Genomic DNA, 25,354 nt, shown 5'->3' with positions numbered 1-25,354 from the left:
CCCCTTTCTTTCAGATAACTCTGCACTATTGCGAGCTGGAAAGGCCACTTCCAGTTTAGCTGTGCAGGAGAAGAACAACAAGAAGAAGAAATATCTCGAAATATGTCCGTCAGGCCCCTTCCCTTGAGATAAATGTGCAAATATCTCGGAAACGAAGGGAGCTATGGCAAAATGTTAAGAGACCTTTCTTGTAGAGAATTAAGTTTCCTACTTTTTATGTAGTATGATATTTTTTGATCAGATGCGTAGTTCTCGAGATATATCAAGATATTTAAAAGTTCCGAAGCCGCACCAACATAATAGAGATACAGAAACACCGTGGCCCCTTTCTTTGAGATAACTCTGCACTAGTGCGAGCCGCAAATGCCACTTCCAGCGTAGCTGTGCAGAAGAAGAACAACAAGAAGAAGAAATATCTCGAAATATGTCCGTCAGGCCCCTTCCCTTGTGATAAATCTGCCAATATCTCGGAAACGAAGCGAGCTATGGCAAAATGTTAAGAGACCTTTTTTGTAGACAATTAAGTTTCCTACTTTTCATGTTCTATGATATTTTTTGATCAGATGCGTAGTTCTCGAGATATATCAAGATATTTAAAAGTTCCGAAGCCGCACCAAAATAATAGAGATACAGAAACACCGTGGCCCCTTTCCTTGCGATAACTCTGCACTATTGCGAGCTGGAAATGCCACTTCCAGTTTAGCTGTGCAGAAGAAGAACAACAAGAAGAAGAAATATCTCGAAATATGTCCGTTAGGCCCCTTCCCTTGTGATAAATCTGCAAATATCTCGGAAACGAAGCGAGCTATGGCAAAATGTTAAGAGACCTTTTTTGTAGAGAATTAAGTTTCCTACTTTTTATGTTCTATGATATTTTTTGATCAGATGCGTAGTTCTCGAGATATATCAGGATATTTAAAAGTTCCGAAACCGCACCAACATAATAGAGATACAGAAACACCGTGGCCCCTTTCTTTGAGATAACTCTGCACTATTGCGAGCTGCAAATGCCACTTCCAGCTTAGCTGTGCAGAAGAAGAACAACAAGAAGAAGAAATATCTCGAAATATGTCCGTCAGGCCCGTTCCTTTGAGCTGAATCTGCAAATATCTCGGAAACGAAGCGAGCTATGGCAAAATGTTAAGAGACCTTTTTTGTAGAGAATTATGTTTCCTACAAGTTTTGTTCTATGATATTTTTTGATCAGAAGCGTAGTTTTCGACATATATCGAGATATTTAAAAGTTCCGAAGCCGCACCAACATAATAGAGATACAGAAACACCGTGGCCCCTTTCTTTGAGATAACTCTGCACTATTGCGAGCTGCAAATGCCACTTCCAGTTTAGCTGTGCAGAAGGAGAACAACAAGAAGAAGAAATATCTCGAAATATGTCCGTCAGGCCCCTTCCCTTGAGATATATCTGCAAATATCTCGGAAACGAAGCGAGCTATGGCAAAATGTTAAGAGACCTTTTTTGTAGAGAATTATGTTTCCTACAAGTTTTGTTCTATGATATTTTTTGATCAGAAGCGTAGTTTTCGACATATATCGAGATATTTAAAAGTTCCGAAGCCGCACCAACATAATAGAGATACAGAAACACCGTGGCCCCTTTCTTTGAGATAACTCTGCACTATTGCGAGCTGCAAATGCCACTTCCAGCTTAGCTGTGCAGAAGAAGAACAACAAGAAGAAGAAATATCTCGAAATATGTCCGTCAGGCCCCTTCCCTTGAGATATATCTGCAAATATCTCGGAAACGAAACGAGCTATGGCAAAATCTTAAGAGACCTTTTTTGTAGAGAATTATGTTTCCTACAATATATGTTCTATGATATTTTTTGATCAGAAGCGTAGTTTTCGAGATATATCGAGATATTTAAAAGTTCCGAAGCCGCACCAACATAATAGAGATACAGAAACACCGTGGCCCCTTTCTTTGAGATAACTCTGCACTAGTGCGAGCCGCAAAAGCCACTTCCAGCTTAGCTGTGCAGAAGAAGAATAACAAGAAGAAGAAATATCTCGAAATATGTCCGTCAGGCCCCTTCCCTCGAGATAAATCTGCAAATATCACGGAAACGAAGCGAGCTATGGCAAAATGTTGAGAGACCTTTTTTGTAGAGAATTAAGTTTCCTACTTTTTATGTTCTATGATATTTTTTGATCAGATGCGTAGTTCTCGAGATATATCAAGATATTTAAAAGTTCCGAAGCCGCACCAACATAATAGAGATACAGAAACACCGTGGCCCCTTTCTTTGAGATAAATCTGCGCTATTGCGAGCTGGAAACGTCACTTCCAGCTTAGCTGTGCAGAAGAAGAACAACAAGAAGAAGAAATATCTCGAAATATGTCCGTCAGGCCCCTTCCCTTGAGATGTATCTGCAAATATCTCGGAAACGAAGCGAGCTATGGCAAAATGTTAAGAGACCTTTTTTGTAGGGAATTATGTTTCCTACAATTTATGTTCTATGATATTTTTTGATCAGAAGCGTAGTTTTCGAGATATATCGAGATATTTAAAAGTTCCGAAGCCGCACCAACATAATAGAGATACAGAAACACCGTGGCCCCTTTCTTTGAGATAACTCTGCACTATTGCGAGCTGGAAATGCCACTTCCAGTTTAGCTGTGCAGGAGAAGAACAACAAGAAGAAGAAATATCTCGAAATATGTCCGTCAGGCCCCTTCCCTTGAGATATATCTGCAAATATCTCGGAAACGAAGCGAGCTATGGCAAAATGTTAAGAGACCTTATTCGTAGAGAATTATGTTTCCTACAATTTATGTTCTATGATATTTTTTGATCAGAAGCGTAGTTTTCGAGATATATCGAGATATTTAAAAGTTCCGAAGCCGCACCAACATAATAGAGATACAGAAACACCGTGGCCCCTTTCTTTGAGATAAGTGTGCACTATTGCGAGCTGGAAATGCCACTTCCAGTTTAGCTGTGCAGAAGAAGAACAACAAGAAGAAGAAATATCTCGAAATATGTCCGTCAGGCCCCTTCCCTTGAGATATATCTGCAAATATCTCGGAAACGAAGCGAGCTATGGCAAAATGTCAAGAGACCTTATTTGTAGAGAATTAAGTTTTCTACTTTTTATGTTCTATGATATCTTTTGATCAGATGCGTAGTTCTCGAGATATATCAAGATATTTAAAAGTTCCGAAGCCGCACCAACATAATAGAGATACAGAAACACCGTGGCCCCTTTCTTTGAGATAACTCTGCACTATTGCGAGCTGCAAATGCCACTTCCAGCTTAGCTGTGCAGAAGAAGAACAACAAGAAGAAGAAATATCTCGAAATATGTCCGTCAGGCCCCTTCCCTTGAGATAAATCTGCATATATCTCGGAAACCAAGCGAGCTATGGCAAAATCTTAAGAGACCTTTTTTGTAGAGAATTAAGTTTCGTACTTTTTATGTTCTATGATATTTTTTGATCAGATGCGTAGTTCTCGAGATATATCAAGATATTTAAATGTTCCGAAGCCGCACCAACATAATAGAGATACAGAAACACTGTGGACCCTTTCTTTGAGATAACTCTGCACTATTGCGAGCTGCAAATGCCACTTCCAGCTTATCTGTGCAGAAGAAGAACAACAAGAAGAAGAAATATCTCGAAATATGTCCGTCAGGCCCCTTCCCTTGAGATAAATGTGCAAATATCTCGGAAACGAAGGGAGCTATGGCAAAATGTTAAGAGACCTTTCTTGTAGAGAATTAAGTTTCCTACTTTTTATGTAGTATGATATTTTTTGATCAGATGCGTAGTTCTCGAGATATATCAAGATATTTAAAAGTTCCGAAACCGCACCAACATAATAGAGATACAGAAACACCGTGGCCCCTTTCTTTGAGATAACTCTGCACTATTGCGAGCTGCAAATGCCACTTCCAGCTTAGCTGTGCAGAAGAAGAACAACAAGAAGAAGAAATATCTCGAAATATGTCCGTCAGGCCCCTTCCCTTGAGATGTATCTGCAAATATCTCGGAAACGAAGCGAGCTATGGCAAAATGTTAAGAGACCTTTTTTGTAGGGAATTATGTTTCCTACAATTTATGTTCTATGATATTTTTTGATCAGAAGCGTAGTTTTCGAGATATATCGAGATATTTAAAAGTTGCGAAGCCGCAGCAACATAATAGAGATACAGAAACACCGTGGCCCCTTTCTTTGAGATAACTCTGCACTAGTGCGAGCCGCAAATGCCACTTCCAGCTTAGCTGTGCAGAAGAAGAACAACAAGAAGAAGAAATATCTCGAAATATGTCCGTCAGGCCCCTTCCCTTGAGATAAATCTGCAAATATCTCGGAAACGAAGCGAGCTATGGCAAAATGTTAAGAGACTTTATTTGTAGAGACTTAAGTTTCCTACTTTTTATGTTCTCTGATATTACTGATCAGATGCGTAGTTCTCGAGATATATCAAGATATTTAAAAGTTCCGAAGCCGCGCCAACATAATAGAGATACAGAAACACCGTGGCCCCTTTCTTTGAGATAACTCTGCACTATTGCGAGCTGGAAATGCCACTTCCAGTTTAGCTGTGCAGGAGAAGAACAACAAGAAGAAGAAATATCTCGAAATATGTCCGTCAGGCCCCTTCCCTTGAGATAAATCTGCATATATCTCGGAAACCAAGCGAGCTATGGCAAAATCTTAAGCGACCTTTTTTGTAGAGAATTAAGTTTCGTACTTTTTATGTTCTATGATATTTTTTGATCAGATGCATAGTTCTCGAGATATATCAAGATATTTAAATGTTCCGAAGCCGCACCAACATAATAGAGATACAGAAACACTGTGGACCCTTTCTTTGAGATAACTCTGCACTATTGCGAGCTGCAAATGCCACTTCCAGTTTAGCTGTGCAGAAGAAGAACAACAAGAAGAAGAAATATCTCGAAATATGTCCGTCAGGCCCCTTCCCTTGAGATATATCTGCAAATATCTCGGAAACGAAGCGAGCTATGGCAAAATGTTAAGAGACCTTATTCGTAGAGAATTATGTTTCCTACAATTTATGTTCTATGATATTTTTTGATCAGAAGCGTAGTTTTCGAGATATATCGAGATATTTAAAAGTTCCGAAGCCGCACCAACATAATAGAGATACAGAAACACCGTGGCCCCTTTCTTTGAGATAAGTGTGCACTATTGCGAGCTGGAAATGCCACTTCCAGTTTAGCTGTGCAGAAGAAGAACAACAAGAAGAAGAAATATCTCGAAATATGTCCGTCAGGCCCCTTCCCTTGAGATGTATCTGCAAATATCGCGGAAACGAAGCGAGCTATGGCAAAATGTTAAGAGACCTTTTTTGTAGGGAATTATGTTTCCTACAATTTATGTTCTATGATATTTTTTGATCAGAAGCGTAGTTTTCGAGATATATCGAGATATTTAAAAGTTGCGAAGCCGCAGCAACATAATAGAGATACAGAAACACCGTGGCCCCTTTCTTTGAGATAACTCTGCACTAGTGCGAGCCGCAAATGCCACTTCCAGCTTAGCTGTGCAGAAGAAGAACAACAAGAAGAAGAAATATCTCGAAATATGTCCGTCAGGCCCCTTCCCTTGAGATAAATCTGCAAATATCTCGGAAACGAAGCGAGCTATGGCAAAATGTTAAGAGACTTTATTTGTAGAGACTTAAGTTTCCTACTTTTTATGTTCTCTGATATTACTGATCAGATGCGTAGTTCTCGAGATATATCAAGATATTTAAAAGTTCCGAAGCCGCGCCAACATAATAGAGATACAGAAACACCGTGGCCCCTTTCTTTGAGATAACTCTGCACTATTGCGAGCTGGAAATGCCACTTCCAGTTTAGCTGTGCAGGAGAAGAACAACAAGAAGAAGAAATATCTCGAAATATGTCCGTCAGGCCCCTTCCCTTGAGATAAATCTGCATATATCTCGGAAACCAAGCGAGCTATGGCAAAATCTTAAGCGACCTTTTTTGTAGAGAATTAAGTTTCGTACTTTTTATGTTCTATGATATTTTTTGATCAGATGCATAGTTCTCGAGATATATCAAGATATTTAAATGTTCCGAAGCCGCACCAACATAATAGAGATACAGAAACACTGTGGACCCTTTCTTTGAGATAACTCTGCACTATTGCGAGCTGCAAATGCCACTTCCAGTTTAGCTGTGCAGAAGAAGAACAACAAGAAGAAGAAATATCTCGAAATATGTCCGTCAGGCCCCTTCCCTTGAGATATATCTGCAAATATCTCGGAAACGAAGCGAGCTATGGCAAAATGTTAAGAGACCTTATTTGTAGAGAATTAAGTTTCCTACTTTTTATGTTCTATGATATCTTTTGATCAGATGCGTAGTTCTCGAGATATATCAAGATATTTAAAAGTTCCGAAGCCGCACCAACATAATAGAGATACAGAAACACCGTGGCCCCTTTCTTTGAGATAACTCTGCACTATTGCGAGCTGGAAATGCCACTTCCAGTTTAGCTGTGCAGGAGAAGAACAACAAGAAGAAGAAATATCTCGAAATATGTCCGTCAGGCCCCTTCCCTTGAGATATATCTGCAAATATCTCGGAAACGAAGCGAGCTATGGCAAAATGTTAAGAGACCTTATTCGTAGAGAATTATGTTTCCTACAATTTATGTTCTATGATATTTTTTGATCAGAAGCGTAGTTTTCGAGATATATCGAGATATTTAAAAGTTCCGAAGCCGCACCAACATAATAGAGATACAGAAACACCGTGGCCCCTTTCTTTGAGATAAGTGTGCACTATTGCGAGCTGGAAATGCCACTTCCAGTTTAGCTGTGCAGAAGAAGAACAACAAGAAGAAGAAATATCTCGAAATATGTCCGTCAGGCCCCTTCCCTTGAGATATATCTGCAAATATCTCGGAAACGAAGCGAGCTATGGCAAAATGTCAAGAGACCTTATTTGTAGAGAATTAAGTTTTCTACTTTTTATGTTCTATGATATCTTTTGATCAGATGCGTAGTTCTCGAGATATATCAAGATATTTAAAAGTTCCGAAGCCGCACCAACATAATAGAGATACAGAAGCACCGTGGCCCCTTTCTTTCAGATAACTCTGCACTATTGCGTGCTGGAAATGCCACTTCCAGTTTAGCTGTGCAGGAGAAGAACAACAAGAAGAAGAAATATCTCGAAATATGTCCGTCAGGCCTCTTCCCTTGAGATATATCTGCAAATATCTCGGAAACGAAGCGAGCTCTGGCAAAATGTTAAGAGACCTTATTTGTAGAGAATTATGTTTCCTACAATTTATGTTCTATGATATTTTTTGATCAGAAGCGTAGTTTTCGAGATATATCGAGATATTTAAAAGTTCCGAAGCCGCACCAACATAATAGAGATACAGAAACACCGTGGCCCCTTTCTTTGAGATAAGTGTGCACTATTGCGAGCTGGAAATGCCACTTCCAGTTTAGCTGTGCAGAAGAAGAACAACAAGAAGAAGAAATATCTCGAAATATGTCCGTCAGGCCCCTTCCCTTGAGATATATCTGCAAATATCTCGGAAACGAAGCGAGCTATGGCAAAATGTCAAGAGACCTTATTTGTAGAGAATTAAGTTTTCTACTTTTTATGTTCTATGATATCTTTTGATCAGATGCGTAGTTCTCGAGATATATCAAGATATTTAAAAGTTCCGAAGCCGCACCAACATAATAGAGATACAGAAGCACCGTGGCCCCTTTCTTTCAGATAACTCTGCACTATTGCGTGCTGGAAATGCCACTTCCAGTTTAGCTGTGCAGGAGAAGAACAACAAGAAGAAGAAATATCTCGAAATATGTCCGTCAGGCCTCTTCCCTTGAGATATATCTGCAAATATCTCGGAAACGAAGCGAGCTCTGGCAAAATGTTAAGAGACCTTATTTGTAGAGAATTATGTTTCCTACAATTTATGTTCTATGATATTTTTTGATCAGAAGCGTAGTTTTCGAGATATATCGAGATATTTAAAAGTTCCGAAGCCGCACCAACATAATAGAGATACAGAAACACCGTGGCCCCTTTCTTTGAGATAAGTGTGCACTATTGCGAGCTGGAAATGCCACTTCCAGTTTAGCTGTGCAGAAGAAGAACAACAAGAAGAAGAAATATCTCGAAATATGTCCGTCAGGCCCCTTCCCTTGAGATATATCTGCAAATATCTCGGAAACGAAGCGAGCTATGGCAAAATGTCAAGAGACCTTATATGTAGAGAATTAAGTTTCCTACTTTTTATGTTGTATGATATCTTTTGATCAGATGCGTAGTTCTCGAGATATATCAAGATATTTAAAAGTTCCGAAGCCGCACCAACATAATAGAGATACAGAAACACCGTGGCCCCTTTCTTTCAGATAACTCTGCACTATTGCGAGCTGCAAATGCCACTTCCAGTAAAGCTGTGCAGGAGAAGAACAACAAGAAGAAGAAATATCTCGAAATATGTCCGTCAGGCCCCTTCCCTTGAGATAAATCTGCATATATCTCGGAAACCAAGCGAGCTATGGCAAAATCTTAAGCGACCTTTTTTGTAGAGAATTAAGTTTCGTACTTTTTATGTTCTATGATATTTTTTGATCAGATGCATAGTTCTCGAGATATATCAAGATATTTAAATGTTCCGAAGCCGCACCAACATAATAGCGATACAGAAACACTGTGGACCCTTTCTTTGAGATAACTCTGCACTATTGCGAGCTGCAAATGCCACTTCCAGTTTAGCCGTGCAGAAGAAGAACAACAAGAAGAAGAAATATCTCGAAATATGTCCGTCAGGCCCCTTCCCTTGAGATATATCTGCAAATATCTCGGAAACGAAGCGAGCTATGGCAAAATGTTAAGAGACCTTATTCGTAGAGAATTATGTTTCCTACAATTTATGTTCTATGATATTTTTTGATCAGAAGCGTAGTTTTCGAGATATATCGAGATATTTAAAAGTTCCGAAGCCGCACCAACATAATAGAGATACAGAAACACCGTGGCCCCTTTCTTTGAGATAAGTGTGCACTATTGCGAGCTGGAAATGCCACTTCCAGTTTAGCTGTGCAGAAGAAGAACAACAAGAAGAAGAAATATCTCGAAATATGTCCGTCAGGCCCCTTCCCTTGAGATATATCTGCAAATATCTCGGAAACGAAGCGAGCTATGGCAAAATGTCAAGAGACCTTATTTGTAGAGAATTAAGTTTTCTACTTTTTATGTTCTATGATATCTTTTGATCAGATGCGTAGTTCTCGAGATATATCAAGATATTTAAAAGTTCCGAAGCCGCACCAACATAATAGAGATACAGAAACACCGTGGCCCCTTTCTTTGAGATAACTCTGCACTATTGCGAGCTGCAAATGCCACTTCCAGCTTAGCTGTGCAGAAGAAGAACAACAAGAAGAAGAAATATCTCGAAATATGTCCGTCAGGCCCCTTCCCTTGAGATAAATCTGCATATATCTCGGAAACCAAGCGAGCTATGGCAAAATCTTAAGAGACCTTTTTTGTAGAGAATTAAGTTTCGTACTTTTTATGTTCTATGATATTTTTTGATCAGATGCGTAGTTCTCGAGATATATCAAGATATTTAAATGTTCCGAAGCCGCACCAACATAATAGAGATACAGAAACACTGTGGACCCTTTCTTTGAGATAACTCTGCACTATTGCGAGCTGCAAATGCCACTTCCAGCTTATCTGTGCAGAAGAAGAACAACAAGAAGAAGAAATATCTCGAAATATGTCCGTCAGGCCCCTTCCCTTGTGATAAATCTGCCAATATCTCGGAAACGAAGCGAGCTATGGCAAAATGTTAAGAGACCTTTTTTGTAGACAATTAAGTTTCCTACTTTTTATGTTCTATGATATTTTTTGATCAGATGCGTAGTTCTCGATATATATCAAGATATTTAAAAGTTCCGAAACCGCACCAACATAATAGAGATACAGAAACACCGTGGCCCCTTTCTTTGAGATAACTCTGCACTATTGCGAGCTGCAAATGCCACTTCCAGCTTAGCTGTGCAGAAGAAGAACAACAAGAAGAAGAAATATCTCGAAATATGTCCGTCAGGCCCCTTCCCTTGAGATGTATCTGCAAATATCTCGGAAACGAAGCGAGCTATGGCAAAATGTTAAGAGACCTTTTTTGTAGGGAATTATGTTTCCTACAATTTATGTTCTATGATATTTTTTGATCAGAAGCGTAGTTTTCGAGATATATCGAGATATTTAAAAGTTCCGAAGCCGCACCAACATAATAGAGATACAGAAACACCGTGGCCCCTTTCTTTGAGATAACTCTGCACTAGTGCGAGCCGCAAATGCCACTTCCAGCTTAGGTGTGCAGAAGAAGAACAACAAGAAGAAGAAATATCTCGAAATATGTCCGTCAGGCCCCTTCCCTTGAGATAAATCTGCAAATATCTCGGAAACGAAGCGAGCTATGGCAAAATGTTAAGAGACTTTATTTGTAGAGACTTAAGTTTCCTACTTTTTATGTTGTATGATATTACTGATCAGATGCGTAGTTCTCGAGATATATCAAGATATTTAAAAGTTCCGAAGCCGCGCCAACATAATAGAGATACAGAAACACCGTGGCCCCTTTCTTTGAGATAACTCTGCACTATTGCGACCTGGAAATGCCACTTCCAGTTTAGCTGTGCAGAAGAAGAACAACAAGAAGAAGAAATATCTCGAAATATGTCCGTCAGGCCCCTTCCCTTGAGATAAATCTGCAAATATCTCGGAAACGAAGCGAGCTATGGCAAAATGTTAAGAGACCTTTTTTGTAGAGAATTAAGTTTCCTACTTTTTATGTTCTATGATATTTTTTGATCAGATGCGTAGTTCTCGAGATATATCAAGATATTTAAAAGTTCCGAAGCCGCACCAACATAATAGAGATACAGAAACACCGTGGCCCCTTTCTTTCAGATAACTCTGCACTATTGCGTGCTGGAAATGCCACTTCCAGTTTAGCTGTGCAGGAGAAGAACAACAAGAAGAAGAAATATCTCGAAATATGTCCGTCAGGCCCCTTCCCTTGAGATATATCTGCAAATATCTCGGAAACGAAGCGCGCTATGGCAAAATGTTAAGAGACCTTATTTGTAGAGAATTAAGTTTCCTACTTTTTATGTTCTATGATATTTTTTGATCAGATGCGTAGTTCTCGAGATATATCAAGATATTTAAAAGTTCCGAAGCCGCACCAACATAATAGAGATACAGAAACACCGTGGCCCCTTTCTTTCAGATAACTCTGCACTATTGCGAGCTGCAAATGCCACTTCCAGTTTAGCTGTGCAGGAGAAGAACAACAAGAAGAAGAAATATCTCGAAATATGTCCGTCAGGCCCCTTCCCTTGAGATAAATCTGCATATATCTCGGAAACCAAGCGAGCTATGGCAAAATCTTAAGCGACCTTTTTTGTAGAGAATTAAGTTTCGTACTTTTTATGTTCTATGATATTTTTTGATCAGATGCATAGTTCTCGAGATATATCAAGATATTTAAATGTTCCGAAGCCGCACCAACATAATAGAGATACAGAAACACTGTGGACCCTTTCTTTGAGATAACTCTGCACTATTGCGAGCTGCAAATGCCACTTCCAGTTTAGCTGTGCAGAAGAAGAACAACAAGAAGAAGAAATATCTCGAAATATGTCCGTCAGGCCCCTTCCCTTGAGATATATCTGCAAATATCTCGGAAACGAAGCGAGCTATGGCAAAATGTTAAGAGACCTTATTTGTAGAGAATTAAGTTTCCTACTTTTTATGTTCTATGATATCTTTTGATCAGATGTGTAGTTCTCGAGATATATCAAGATATTTAAAAGTTCCGAAGCCGCACCAACATAATAGAGATACAGAAACACCGTGGCCCCTTTCTTTGAGATAACTCTGCACTATTGCGAGCTGGAAATGCCACTTCCAGTTTAGCTGTGCAGGAGAAGAACAACAAGAAGAAGAAATATCTCGAAATATGTCCGTCAGGCCCCTTCCCTTGAGATATATCTGCAAATATCTCGGAAACGAAGCCAGCTATGGCAAAATGTTAAGCGACCTTATTCGTAGAGAATTATGTTTCCTACAATTTATGTTCTATGATATTTTTTGATCAGAAGCGTAGTTTTCGAGATATATCGAGATATTTAAAAGTTCCGAAGCCGCACCAACATAATAGAGATACAGAAACACCGTGGCCCCTTTCTTTGAGATAAGTGTGCACTATTGCGAGCTGGAAATGCCACTTCCAGTTTAGCTGTGCAGAAGAAGAACAACAAGAAGAAGAAATATCTCGAAATATGTCCGTCAGGCCCCTTCCCTTGAGATATATCTGCAAATATCTCGGAAACGAAGCGAGCTATGGCAAAATGTCAAGAGACCTTATTTGTAGAGAATTAAGTTTCCTACTTTTTAAGTTCTATGATATCTTTTGATCAGATGCGTAGTTCTCGAGATATATCAAGATATTTAAAAGTTCCGAAGCCGCACCAACATAATAGAGATACAGAAACACCGTGGCCCCTTTCTTTGAGATAACTCTGCACTATTGCGAGCTGCAAATGCCACTTCCAGCTTAGCTGTGCAGAAGGAGAACAACAAGAAGAAGAAATATCTCGAAATATGTCCGTCAGGCCCCTTCCCTTGAGATAAATCTGTATATATCTCGGAAACCAAGCGAGCTATGGCAAAATCTTAAGAGACCTTTTTTGTAGAGAATTAAGTTTCGTACTTTTTATGTTCTATGATATTTTTTGATCAGATGCGTAGTTCTCGAGATATATCAAGATATTTAAATGTTCCGAAGCCGCACCAACATAATAGAGATACAGAAACACTGTGGACCCTTTCTTTGAGATAACTCTGCACTATTGCGAGCTGCAAATGCCACTTCCAGCTTATCTGTGCAGAAGAAGAACAACAAGAAGAAGAAATATCTCGAAATATGTCCGTCAGGCCCCTTCCCTTGAGATAAATGTGCAAATATCTCGGAAACGAAGGGAGCTATGGCAAAATGTTAAGAGACCTTTCTTGTAGAGAATTAAGTTTCCTACTTTTTATGTAGTATGATATTTTTTGATCAGATGCGTAGTTCTCGAGATATATCAAGATATTTAAAAGTTCCGAAGCCGCACCAACATAATAGAGATACAGAAACACCGTGGCCCCTTTCCTTGCGATAACTCTGCACTATTGCGAGCTGCAAATGCCACTGCCAGCTTAGCTGTGCAAAAGAAGAACAACAGGAAGAAGAAATATCTCGAAATATGTCCGTCAGGCCCCTTTCCTTGAGATAAATCTGCAAATATCTCGGAAACGAAGCGAGCTATGGCAAAATGTTAAGAGACCTTATTTGTAGGGAATTAAGTTTCCTACTTTTTATGTTCTATGATATTTTTTGATCAGATGCGTAGTTCTCGAGATATATCAAGATATTTAAAAGTTCCGAAGCCGCACCAACATAATAGAGATACAGAAACACCGTGGCCCGTTTCTTTGAGATAACTCTGCACTATTGCGAGCTGGAAATGCCACTTCCAGTTTAGCTGTGCAGAAGAAGAACAACAAGAAGAAGAAATATCTCGAAATATGTCCGTCAGGCCCCTTCCCTTGAGATAAATCTGCAAATATCTCGGAAACGAAGCGAGCTATGGCAAAATGTTAAGAGACCTTATTTGTAGAGAATTAAGTTTCCTACTTTTTATGTTCTATGATATTTTTTGATCAGATGCGTAGTTCTCGAGATATATCAAGATATTTAAAAGTTCCGAAGCCGCACCAACATAATAGAGATACAGAAACACCGTGGCCCCTTTCTTTGAGATAACTCTGCACTATTGCGAGCTGCAAATGCCACTTCCAGCTTAGCTGTGCAGAAGAAGAACAACAAGAAGAAGAAATATCTCGAAATATGTCCGTCAGACCCCTTCCCTTGAGATAAATCTGCAAATATCTCGGAAACGAAGCGAGCTATGGCAAAATGTTAAGAGACCTTTTTTGTAGAGAATTATGTTTCCTACAATTTACGTTCTATGATATTTTTTGATCAGAAGCGTAGTTTTCGAGATATATCGAGATATTTAAAAGTTCCGAAGCCGCACCAACATAATAGAGATACAGAAACACCGTGGCCCGTTTCTTTGAGATAACTCTGCACTATTGCGAGCTGCAAATGCCACTTCCAGCTTAGCTGTGCAGAAGAAGAACAACAAGAAGAAGAAATATCTCGAAATATGTCCATCAGGCCCGTTCCTTTGAGCTGAATTTGCAAATATCTCGGAAACGAAGCGAGCTATGGCAAAATGTTGAGAGACGTTTTTTGTAGAGAATTAAGTTTCCTACTTTTTATGTTCTATGATATTTTTTGATCAGATGCGTAGTTCTCGAGATATATCAAGATATTTAAAAGTTTCGAAGCCGCACCAACATAATAGAGATACAGAAACACCGTGGCCCCTTTCTTTGAGATAACTCTGCACTATTGCGAGCTGGAAATGCCACTTCCAGTTTAGCTGTGCAGAAGGAGAACAACAAGAAGAAGAAATATCTCGAAATATGTCCGTCAGGCCCCTTCCCTTGAGATAAATCTGCATATATCTCGGAAACCAAGCGAGCTATGGCCAAATCTTAAGAGACCTTTTTTGTAGAGAATTAAGTTTCGTACTTTTTATGTTCTATGATATTTTTTGATCAGATGCGTAGTTCTCGAGATATATCAAGATATTTAAATGTTCCGAAGCCGCACCAACATAATAGAGATACAGAAACACTGTGGACCCTTTCTTTGAGATAACTCTGCACTATTGCGAGCTGCAAATGCCACTTCCAGCTTAGCTGTGCAGAAGAAGAACAACAAGAAGAAGAAATATCTCGAAATATGTCCGTCAGGCCCCTTCCCTTGAGATAAATGTGCAAATATCTCGGAAACGAAGGGAGCTATGGCAAAATGTTAAGAGACCTTTCTTGTAGAGAATTAAGTTTCCTACTTTTTATGTAGTATGATATTTTTTGATCAGATGCGTAGTTCTCGAGATATATCAAGATATTTAAAAGTTCCGAAGCCGCACCAACATAATAGAGATACAGAAACACCGTGGCCCCTTTCTTTGAGATAACTCTGCACTATTGCGAGCTGCAAATGCCACTTCCAGCTTAGCTGTGCAGAAGAAGAACAACAAGAAGAAGAAATATCTCGAAATATGTCCGTCAGACCCCTTCCCTTGAGATAAATCTGCAAATATCTCGGAAACGAAGCGAGCTATGGCAAAATGTTAAGAGACCTTTTTTGTAGAGAATTATGCTTCCTACAATTTACGTTCTATGATATTTTTTGATCAGAAGCGTAGTTTTCGAGATATATCGAGATATTTAAAAGTTCCGAAGCCGCACCAACATAATAGAGATACAGAAACACCGTGGCCCGTTTCTTTGAGATAACTCTGCACTATTGCGAGCTGCAAATGCCACTTCCAGCTTAGCTGTGCAGAAGAAGAACAACAAGAAGAAGAAATATCTCGAAATATGTCCGTCAGGCCCGTTCCTTTGAGCTGAATTTGCAAATATCTCGGAAACGAAGCGAGCTATGGCAAAATGTTGAGAGACGTTTTTTGTAGAGAATTAAGTTTCCTACTTTTTATGTTCTATGATATTTTTTGATCAGATGCGTAGTTCTCGAGATATATCAAGATATTTAAAAGTTTCGAAGCCGCACCAACATAATAGAGATACAGAAACACCGTGGCCCCTTTCTTTGAGATAACTCTGCACTATTGCGAGCTGGAAATGCCACTTCCAGTTTAGCTGTGCAGAAGGAGAACAACAAGAAGAAGAAATATCTCGAAATATGTCCGTCAGGCCCCTTCCCTTGAGATAAATCTGCATATATCTCGGAAACCAAGCGAGCTATGGCCAAATCTTAAGAGACCTTTTTTGTAGAGAATTAAGTTTCGTACTTTTTATGTTCTATGATATTTTTTGATCAGATGCGTAGTTCTCGAGATATATCAAGATATTTAAATGTTCCGAAGCCGCACCAACATAATAGAGATACAGAAACACTGTGGACCCTTTCTTTGAGATAACTCTGCACTATTGCGAGCTGCAAATGCCACTTCCAGCTTAGCTGTGCAGAAGAAGAACAACAAGAAGAAGAAATATCTCGAAATATGTCCGTCAGGCCCCTTCCCTTGAGATAAATGTGCAAATATCTCGGAAACGAAGGGAGCTATGGCAAAATGTTAAGAGACCTTTCTTGTAGAGAATTAAGTTTCCTACTTTTTATGTAGTATGATATTTTTTGATCAGATGCGTAGTTCTCGAGATATATCAAGATATTTAAAAGTTCCGAAGCCGCACCAACATAATAGAGATACAGAAACACCGTGGCCCGTTTCTTTGAGATAACTCTGCACTATTGCGAGCTGGAAATGCCACTTCCAGTTTAGCTGTGCAGAAGAAGAACAACAAGAAGAAGAAATATCTCGAAATATGTCCGTCAGGCCCCTTCCCTTGTGATAAATCTGCCAATATCTCGGAAACGAAGCGAGCTATGGCAAAATGTTAAGAGACCTTTTTTGTAGACAATTAAGTTTCCTACTTTTTATGTTCTACGATATTTTTTGATCAGATGCGTAGTTCTCGAGATATATCAAGATATTTAAAAGTTCCGAAGCCGCACCAAAATAATAGAGATACAGAAACACCGTGGCCCCTTTCCTTGCGATAACTCTGCACTATTGCGAGCTGCAAATGCCACTGCCAGCTTAGCTGTGCAAAAGAAGAACAACAAGAAGAAGAAATATCTCGAAATATGTCCGTCAGGCCCCTTTCCTTGAGATAAATCTGCAAATATCTCGGAAACGAAGCGAGCTATGGCAAAATGTTAAGAGACCTTATTTGTAGGGAATTAAGTTTCCTACTTTTTATGTTCTATGATATTTTTTGATCAGATGCGTAGTTCTCGAGATATATCAAGATATTTAAAAGTTCCGAAGCCGCACCAACATAATAGAGATACAGAAACACCGTGGCCCGTTTCTTTGAGATAACTCTGCACTATTGCGAGCTGGAAATGCCACTTCCAGTTTAGCTGTGCAGAAGAAGAACAACAAGAAGAAGAAATATCTCGAAATATGTCCGTCAGGCCCCTTTCCTTGAGATAAATCTGCAAATATCTCGGAAACGAAGCGAGCTATGGCAAAATGTTAAGAGACCTTATTTGTAGGGAATTAAGTTTCCTACTTTTTATGTTCTATGATATTTTTTGATCAGATGCGTAGTTCTCGAGATATATCAAGATATTTAAAAGTTCCGAAGCCGCACCAACATAATAGAGATACAGAAACACCGTGGCCCGTTTCTTTGAGATAACTCTGCACTATTGCGAGCTGGAAATGCCACTTCCAGTTTAGCTGTGCAGAAGAAGAACAACAAGAAGAAGAAATATCTCGAAATATGTCCGTTAGGCCCCTTCCCTTGAGATAAATCTGCAAATATCTCGGAAACGAAGCGAGCTATGGCAAAATGTTAAGAGACCTTTTTTGTAGAGAATTAAGTTTCCTACTTTTTATGTTCTATGATATTTTTTGATCAGATGCGTAGTTCTCGAGATATATCAAGATATTTAAAAGTTCCGAAACCGCACCAACATAATAGAGATACAGAAACACCGTGGCCCCTTTCTTTGAGATAACTCTGCACTATTGCGAGCTGCAAATGCCACTTCCAGCTTAGCTGTGCAGAAGAAGAACAACAAGAAGAAGAAATATCTCGAAATATGTCCGTCAGGCCCGTTCCTTTGAGCTGAATCTGCAAATATCTCGGAAACGAAGCGAGCTATGGCAAAATGTTGAGAGACGTTTTTTGTAGAGAATTAAGTTTCCTACTTTTTATGTTCTATGATATTTTTTGATCAGATGCGTAGTTCTCGAGATATATCAAGATATTTAAAAGTTTCGAAGCCGCACCAACATAATAGAGATACAGAAACACCGTGGCCCCTTTCTTTGAGATAACTCTGCACTATTGCGAGCTGGAAATGCCACTTCCAGTTTAGCTGTGCAGAAGGAGAACAACAAGAAGAAGAAATATCTCGAAATATGTCCGTCAGGCCCCTTCCCTTGAGATATATCTGCAAATATCTCGGAAACGAAGCGAGCTATGGCAAAATGTTAAGAGACCTTTTTTGTAGAGAATTATGTTTCCTACAAGTTTTGTTCTATGATATTTTTTGATCAGAAGCGTAGTTTTCGAGATATATCGAGATATTTAAAAGTTCCGAAGCCGCACCAACATAATAGAGATACAGAAACACCGTGGCCCCTTTCTTTGAGATAACTCTGCACTAGTGCGAGCCGCAAAAGCCACTTCCAGCTTAGCTGTGCAGAAGAAGAATAACAAGAAGAAGAAATATCTCGAAATATGTCCGTCAGGCCCCTTCCCTCGAGATAAATCTGCAAATATCTCGGAAACGAAGCGAGCTATGGCAAAATGTTAAGAGACCTTTTTTGTAGAGAATTAAGTTTCCTACTTTTTATGTTCTATGATATTTTTTGATCAAATGCGTAGTTCTCGAGATATATCAAGATATTTAAAAGTTCCGAAGCCGCACCAACATAATAGAGATACAGAAACACCGTGGCCCCTTTCTTTGAGATAAATCAGCGCTATTGCGAGCTGGAAACGCCACTTCCAGTTTAGCTGTGCAGAAGAAGAACAACAAGAAGAAGAAATATCTCGAAATATGTCCGTCAGGCCCCTTCCCTTGAGATATATCTGCAAATATCTCGGAAACGAAGCGAGCTAGGGCAAAATGTTAAGAGACCTTATTTGTAGAGAATTAAGTTTCCTACTTTTTATGTTCTATGATATCTTTTGATCAGATGCGTAGTTCTCGAGATATATCAAGATATTTAAAAGTTCCGAAGCCGCACCAAGATAATAGAGATACAGAAACACCGTGGCCCCTTTCTTTGAGATAAATCAGCGCTATTGCGAGCTGGAAACGCCACTTCCAGTTTAGCTGTGCAGAAGAAGAACAACAAGAAGAAGAAATATCTCGAAATATGTCCGTCAGGCCCCTTCCCTTGAGATAAATCTGCATATATCTCGGAAACCAAGCGAGCTATGGCAAAATCTTAAGAGACCTTTTTTGTAGAGAATTAAGTTTCGTACTTTTTATGTTCTATGATATTTTTTGATCAGATGCGTAGTTCTCGAGATATATCAAGATATTTAAATGTTCCGAAGCCGCACCAACATAATAGAGATACAGAAACACCGTGGCCCCTTTCTTTGAGATAACTCTGCACTAGTGCGAGCCGCAAATGCCACTTCCAGCGTAGCTGTGCAGAAGAAGAACAACAAGAAGAAGAAATATCTCGAAATATGTCCGTCAGGCCCCTTCCCTTGTGATAAATCTGCCAATATCTCGGAAACGAAGCGAGCTATGGCAAAATGTTAAGAGACCTTTTTTGTAGACAATTAAGTTTCCTACTTTTTATGTTCTATGATATTTTTTGATCAGATGCGTAGTTCTCGAGATATATCCAGATATTTAAAAGTTCCGAAGCCGCACCAAAATAATAGAGATACAGAAACACCGTGGCCCCTTTCCTTGCGATAACTCTGCACTATTGCGAGCTGCAAATGCCACTGCCAGCTTAGCTGTGCAAAAGAAGAACAACAAGAAGAAGAAATATCTCGAAATATGTCCGTCAGGCCCCTTTCCTTGAGATAAATCTGCAAATATCTCGGAAACGAAGCGAGCTATGGCAAAATGTTAAGAGACCTTATTTGTAGGGAATTAAGTTTCCTACTTTTTATGTTCTATGATATCTTTTGATCAGATGCGTAGTTCTCGAGATATATCAAGATATTTAAAAGTTCCGAAGCCGCACCAACATAATAGAGATACAGAAACACCGTGGCCCCTTTCTTTCAGATAACTCTGCACTATTGCGAGCTGGAAATGCCACTTCCAGTTTAGCTGTGCAGGAGAAGAACAACAAGAAGAAGAAATATCTCGAAATATGTCCGTCAGGCCCCTTCCCTTGAGATATATCTGCAAATATCTCGGAAACGAAGCGAGCTATGGCAAAATGTCAAGAGACCTTATTTGTAGAGAATTAAGTTTCCTACTTTTTATGTTCTATGATATTTTTTGATCAGATGCGTAGTTCTCGAGATATATCAAGATATTTAAATGTTCCGAAGCCGCACCAACATAATAGAGATACAGAAACACTGTGGACCCTTTCTTTGAGATAACTCTGCACTATTGCGAGCTGCAAATGCCACTTCCAGCTTAGCTGTGCAGAAGAAGAACAACAAGAAGAAGAAATATCTCGAAATATGTCCGTCAGGCCCCTTCCCTTGAGATAAATGTGCAAATATCTCGGAAACGAAGGGAGCTATGGCAAAATGTTAAGAGACCTTTCTTGTAGAGAATTAAGTTTCCTACTTTTTATGTAGTATGATATTTTGTGATCAGATGCGTAGTTCTCGAGATATATCAAGATATTTAAAAGTTCCGAAGCCGCACCAACATAATAGAGATACAGAAACACCGTGGCCCCTTTCTTTGAGATAACTCTGCACTAGTGCGAGCCGCAAATGCCACTTCCAGCGTAGCTGTGCAGAAGAAGAACAACAAGAAGAAGAAATATCTCGAAATATGTCCGTCAGGCCCCTTTCCTTGAGATAAATCTGCAAATATCTCGGAAACGAAGCGAGCTATGGCAAAATGTTAAGAGACCTTATTTGTAGGGAATTAAGTTTCCTACTTTTTATGTTCTATGATATTTTTTGATCAGATGCGTAGTTCTCGAGATATATCAAGATATTTAAAAGTTCCGAAGACGCACCAACATAATAGAGATACAGAAACACCGTGGCCCGTTTCTTTGAGATAACTCTGCACTATTGCGAGCTGGAAATGCCACTTCCAGTTTAGCTGTGCAGAAGAAGAACAACAAGAAGAAGAAATATCTCGAAATATGTCCGTCAGGCCCCTTCCCTTGAGATAAATCTGCAAATATCTCGGAAACGAAGCGAGCTATGGCAAAATCTTAAGCGACCTTTTTTGTAGAGAATTAAGTTTCCTACTTTTTATGTTGTATGATATTTTTTGATCAGATGCGTAGTTCTCGAGATATATCAAGATATTTAAAAGTTCCGAAGCCGCACCAACATAATAGAGATACAGAAACACCGTGGCCCCTTTCTTTGAGATAAATCTGCGCTATTGCGAGCTGGAAACGCCACTTCCGGTTTAGCTGTGCAGAAGAAGAACAACAAGAAGAAGAAATATCTCGAAATATGTCCGTCAGGCCCCTTCCCTTGAGATATATCTGCAAATATCTCGGAAACGAAGCGAGCTATGGCAAAATGTTAAGAGACCTTTTTTGTAGAGAATTAAGTTTCGTACTTTTTATGTTCTATGATATTTTTTGATCAGATGCGTAGTTCTCGAGATATATCAAGATATTTAAATGTTCCGAAGCCGCACCAACATAATAGAGATACAGAAACACCGTGGCCCCTTTCTTTGAGATAACTCTGCACTAGTGCGAGCCGCAAATGCCACTTCCAGCGTAGCTGTGCAAAAGAAGAACAACAAGAAGAAGAAATATCTCGAAATATGTCCGTCAGGCCCCTTCCCTTGAGATATATCTGCAAATATCTCGGAAACGAAGCGAGCTATGGCAAAATGTTAAGAGACCTTATTTGTAGGGAATTAAGTTTCCTACTTTTTATGTTCTATGATATCTTTTGATCAGATGCGTAGTTCTCGAGATATATCAAGATATTTAAAAGTTCCGAAGCCGCACCAACATAATAGAGATACAGAAACACCGTGGCCCCTTTCTTTGAGATAAGTGTGCACTATTGCGAGCTGGAAATGCCACTTCCAGTTTAGCTGTGCAGAAGAAGAACAACAAGAAGAAGAAATATCTCGAAATATGTCCGTCAGGCCCCTTCCCTTGAGATATATCTGCAAATATCTCGGAAACGAAGCGAGCTATGGCAAAATGTCAAGAGACCTTATTTGTAGAGAATTAAGTTTCCTACTTTTTATGTTCTATGATATCTTTTGATCAGATGCGTAGTTCTCGAGATATATCAAGATATTTAAAAGTTCCGAAGCCGCACCAACATAATAGAGATACAGAAACACTGTGGACCGTTTCTTTGAGATAACTCTGCACTATTGCGAGCTGCAAATGCCACTTCCAGCTTAGCTGTGCAGAAGAAGAACAACAAGAAGAAGAAATATCTCGAAATATGTCCGTCAGGCCCCTTCCCTTGAGATAAATGTGCAAATATCTCGGAAACGAAGGTAGCTATGGCAAAATGTTAAGAGACCTTTCTTGTAGAGAATTAAGTTTCCTACTTTTTATGTAGTATGATATTTTTTGATCAGATGCGTAGTTCTCGAGATATATCAAGATATTTAAAAGTTCCGAAGCCGCACCAACATAATAGAGATACAGAAACACCGTGGCCCCTTTCTTTGAGATAACTCTGCACTAGTGCGAGCCGCAAATGCCACTTCCAGCGTAGCTGTGCAGAAGAAGAACAACAAGAAGAAGAAATATCTCGAAATATGTCCGTCAGGCCCCTTCCCTTGTGATAAATCTGCCAATATCTCGGAAACGAAGCGAGCTATGGCAAAATGTTAAGAGACCTTTTTTGTAGACAATTAAGTTTCCTACTTTGTATGTTCTATGATATTTTTTGATCAGATGCGTAGTTCTCGAGATATATCAAGATATTTAAAAGTTCCGAAGCCGCACCAACATAATAGAGATACAGAAACACCGTGGCCCGTTTCTTTGAGATAACTCTGCACTATTGCGAGCTGGAAATGGCACTTCCAGTTTAGCTGTGCAGAAGAAGAACAACAAGAAGAAGAAATATCTCGAAATATGTCCGTCAGGCCCCTTCCCTTGAGATAAATCTGCAAATATCTCGGAAACGAAGCGAGCTATGGCAAAATCTTAAGCGACCTTTTTTGTAGAGAATTAAGTTTCCTACTTTTTATGTTGTATGATATTTTTTGATCAGATGCGTAGTTCTCGAGATATATCAAGATATTTAAAAGTTCCGAAGCCGCACCAACATAATAGAGATACAGAAACACCGTGGCCCCTTTCTTTGAGATAAATCTGCGCTATTGCGAGCTGGAAACGCCACTTCCGGTTTAGCTGTGCAGAAGAAGAACAACAAGAAGAAGAAATATCTCGAAATATGTCCGTCAGGCCCCTTCCCTTGAGATATATCTGCAAATATCTCGGAAACGAAGCGAGCTATGGCAAAATGTTAAGAGACCTTTTTTGTAGAGAATTAAGTTTCGTACTTTTTATGTTCTATGATATTTTTTGATCAGATGCGTAGTTCTCGAGATATATCAAGATATTTAAATGTTCCGAAGCCGCACCAACATAATAGAGATACAGAAACACTGTGGACCCTTTCTTTGAGATAACTCTGCACTATTGCGAGCTGCAAATGCCACTTCCAGCTTAGCTGTGCAGAAGAAGAACAACAAGAAGAAGAAATATCTCGAAATATGTCCGTCAGGCCCCTTCCCTTGAGATAAATGTGCAAATATCTCGGAAACGAAGGGAGCTATGGCAAAATGTTAAGAGACCTTTCTTGTAGAGAATTAAGTTTCCTACTTTTTATGTAGTATGATATTTTTTGATCAGATGCGTAGTTCTCGTTGATATATCAAGATATTTAAAAGTTCCGAAGCCGCACCAACATAATAGAGATACAGAAACACCGTGGCCCCTTTCTTTGAGATAACTCTGCACTAGTGCGAGCCGCAAATGCCACTTCCAGCGTAGCTGTGCAGAAGAAGAACAACAAGAAGAAGAAATATCTCGAAATATGTCCGTCAGGCCCCTTCCCTTGTGATAAATCTGCCAATATCTCGGAAACGAAGCGAGCTATGGCAAAATGTTAAGAGACCTGTTTTGTAGACAATTAAGTTTCCTACTTTTTATGTTCTATGATATTTTTTGATCAGATGCGTAGTTCTCGAGATATATCAAGATATTTAAAAGTTCCGAAGCCGCACCAACATAATAGAGATACAGAAACACCGTGGCCCGTTTCTTTGAGATAACTCTGCACTATTGCGAGCTGGAAATGCCACTTCCAGTTTAGCTGTGCAGAAGAAGAACAACAAGAAGAAGAAATATCTCGAAATATGTCCGTTAGGCCACTTCCCTTGAGATAAATCTGCAAATATCTCGGAAACGAAGCGAGCTATGGCAAAATCTTAAGCGCCCTTTTTTGTAGAGAATTAAGTTTCCTACTTTTTATGTTCTATGATATTTTTTGATCAGATGCGTAGGTCCCGAGATATATCAAGATATTTAAAATTTCCGAAGCCGCACCAACATAATAGAGATACAGAAGCACCGTGGCCCCTTTCTTTGAGATAACTCTGCACTATTGCGAGCTGGAAATGCCACTTCCAGTTTAGCTGTGCAGAAGAAGAACAACAAGAAGAAGAAATATCTCGAAATATGTCCGTTAGGCCCCTTCCCTTGAGATAAATCTGCAAATATCTCGGAAACGAAGCGAGCTATGGCAAAATGTTAAGAGACCTTTTTTGTAGAGAATTAAGTTTTCTACTTTTTATGTTCTATGATATTTTTTGATCAGATGCGTAGTTCTCGAGATATATCAAGATATTTAAAAGTTCCGAAACCGCACCAACATAATAGAGATACAGAAACACCGTGGCCCCTTTCTTTGAGATAACTCTGCACTATTGCGAGCTGCAAATGCCACTTCCAGCTTAGCTGTGCAGAAGAAGAACAACAAGAAGAAGAAATATCTCGAAATATGTCCGTCAGGCCCGTTCCTTTGAGCTGAATCTGCAAATATCTCGGAAACGAAGCGAGCTATGGCAAAATGTTGAGAGACGTTTTTTGTAGAGAATTAAGTTTCCTACTTTTTATGTTCTATGATATTTTTTTATCAGATGCGTAGTTCCCGAGATATATCAAGATATTTAAAAGTTCCGAAGCCGCACCAACATAATAGAGATACAGAAACACCGTGGCCCCTTTCTTTGAGATAACTCTGCGCTATTGCGGGCTGGAAACGCCACTTCCAGTTTAGCTGTGCAGAAGAAGAACAACAAGAAGAAGAAATATCTCGAAATATGTCCGTCAGGCCCCTTCCCTTGAGATATATCTGCAAATATCTCGGATACGAAACGAGCTATGGCAAAATCTTAAGAGACCTTTTTTGTAGAGAATTATGTTTCCTACAATATATGTTCTATGATATTTTTTGATCA

This window comes from Osmia lignaria, unplaced genomic scaffold, assembly GCF_051020975.1.
Source record: "Osmia lignaria lignaria isolate PbOS001 unplaced genomic scaffold, iyOsmLign1 scaffold0005, whole genome shotgun sequence".
NCBI classification, from domain to species: domain Eukaryota; kingdom Metazoa; phylum Arthropoda; class Insecta; order Hymenoptera; family Megachilidae; genus Osmia; species Osmia lignaria.
The sequence above is the reverse complement of the archived record's forward strand: the minus strand, read 5'-3'. Positions refer to the sequence as shown.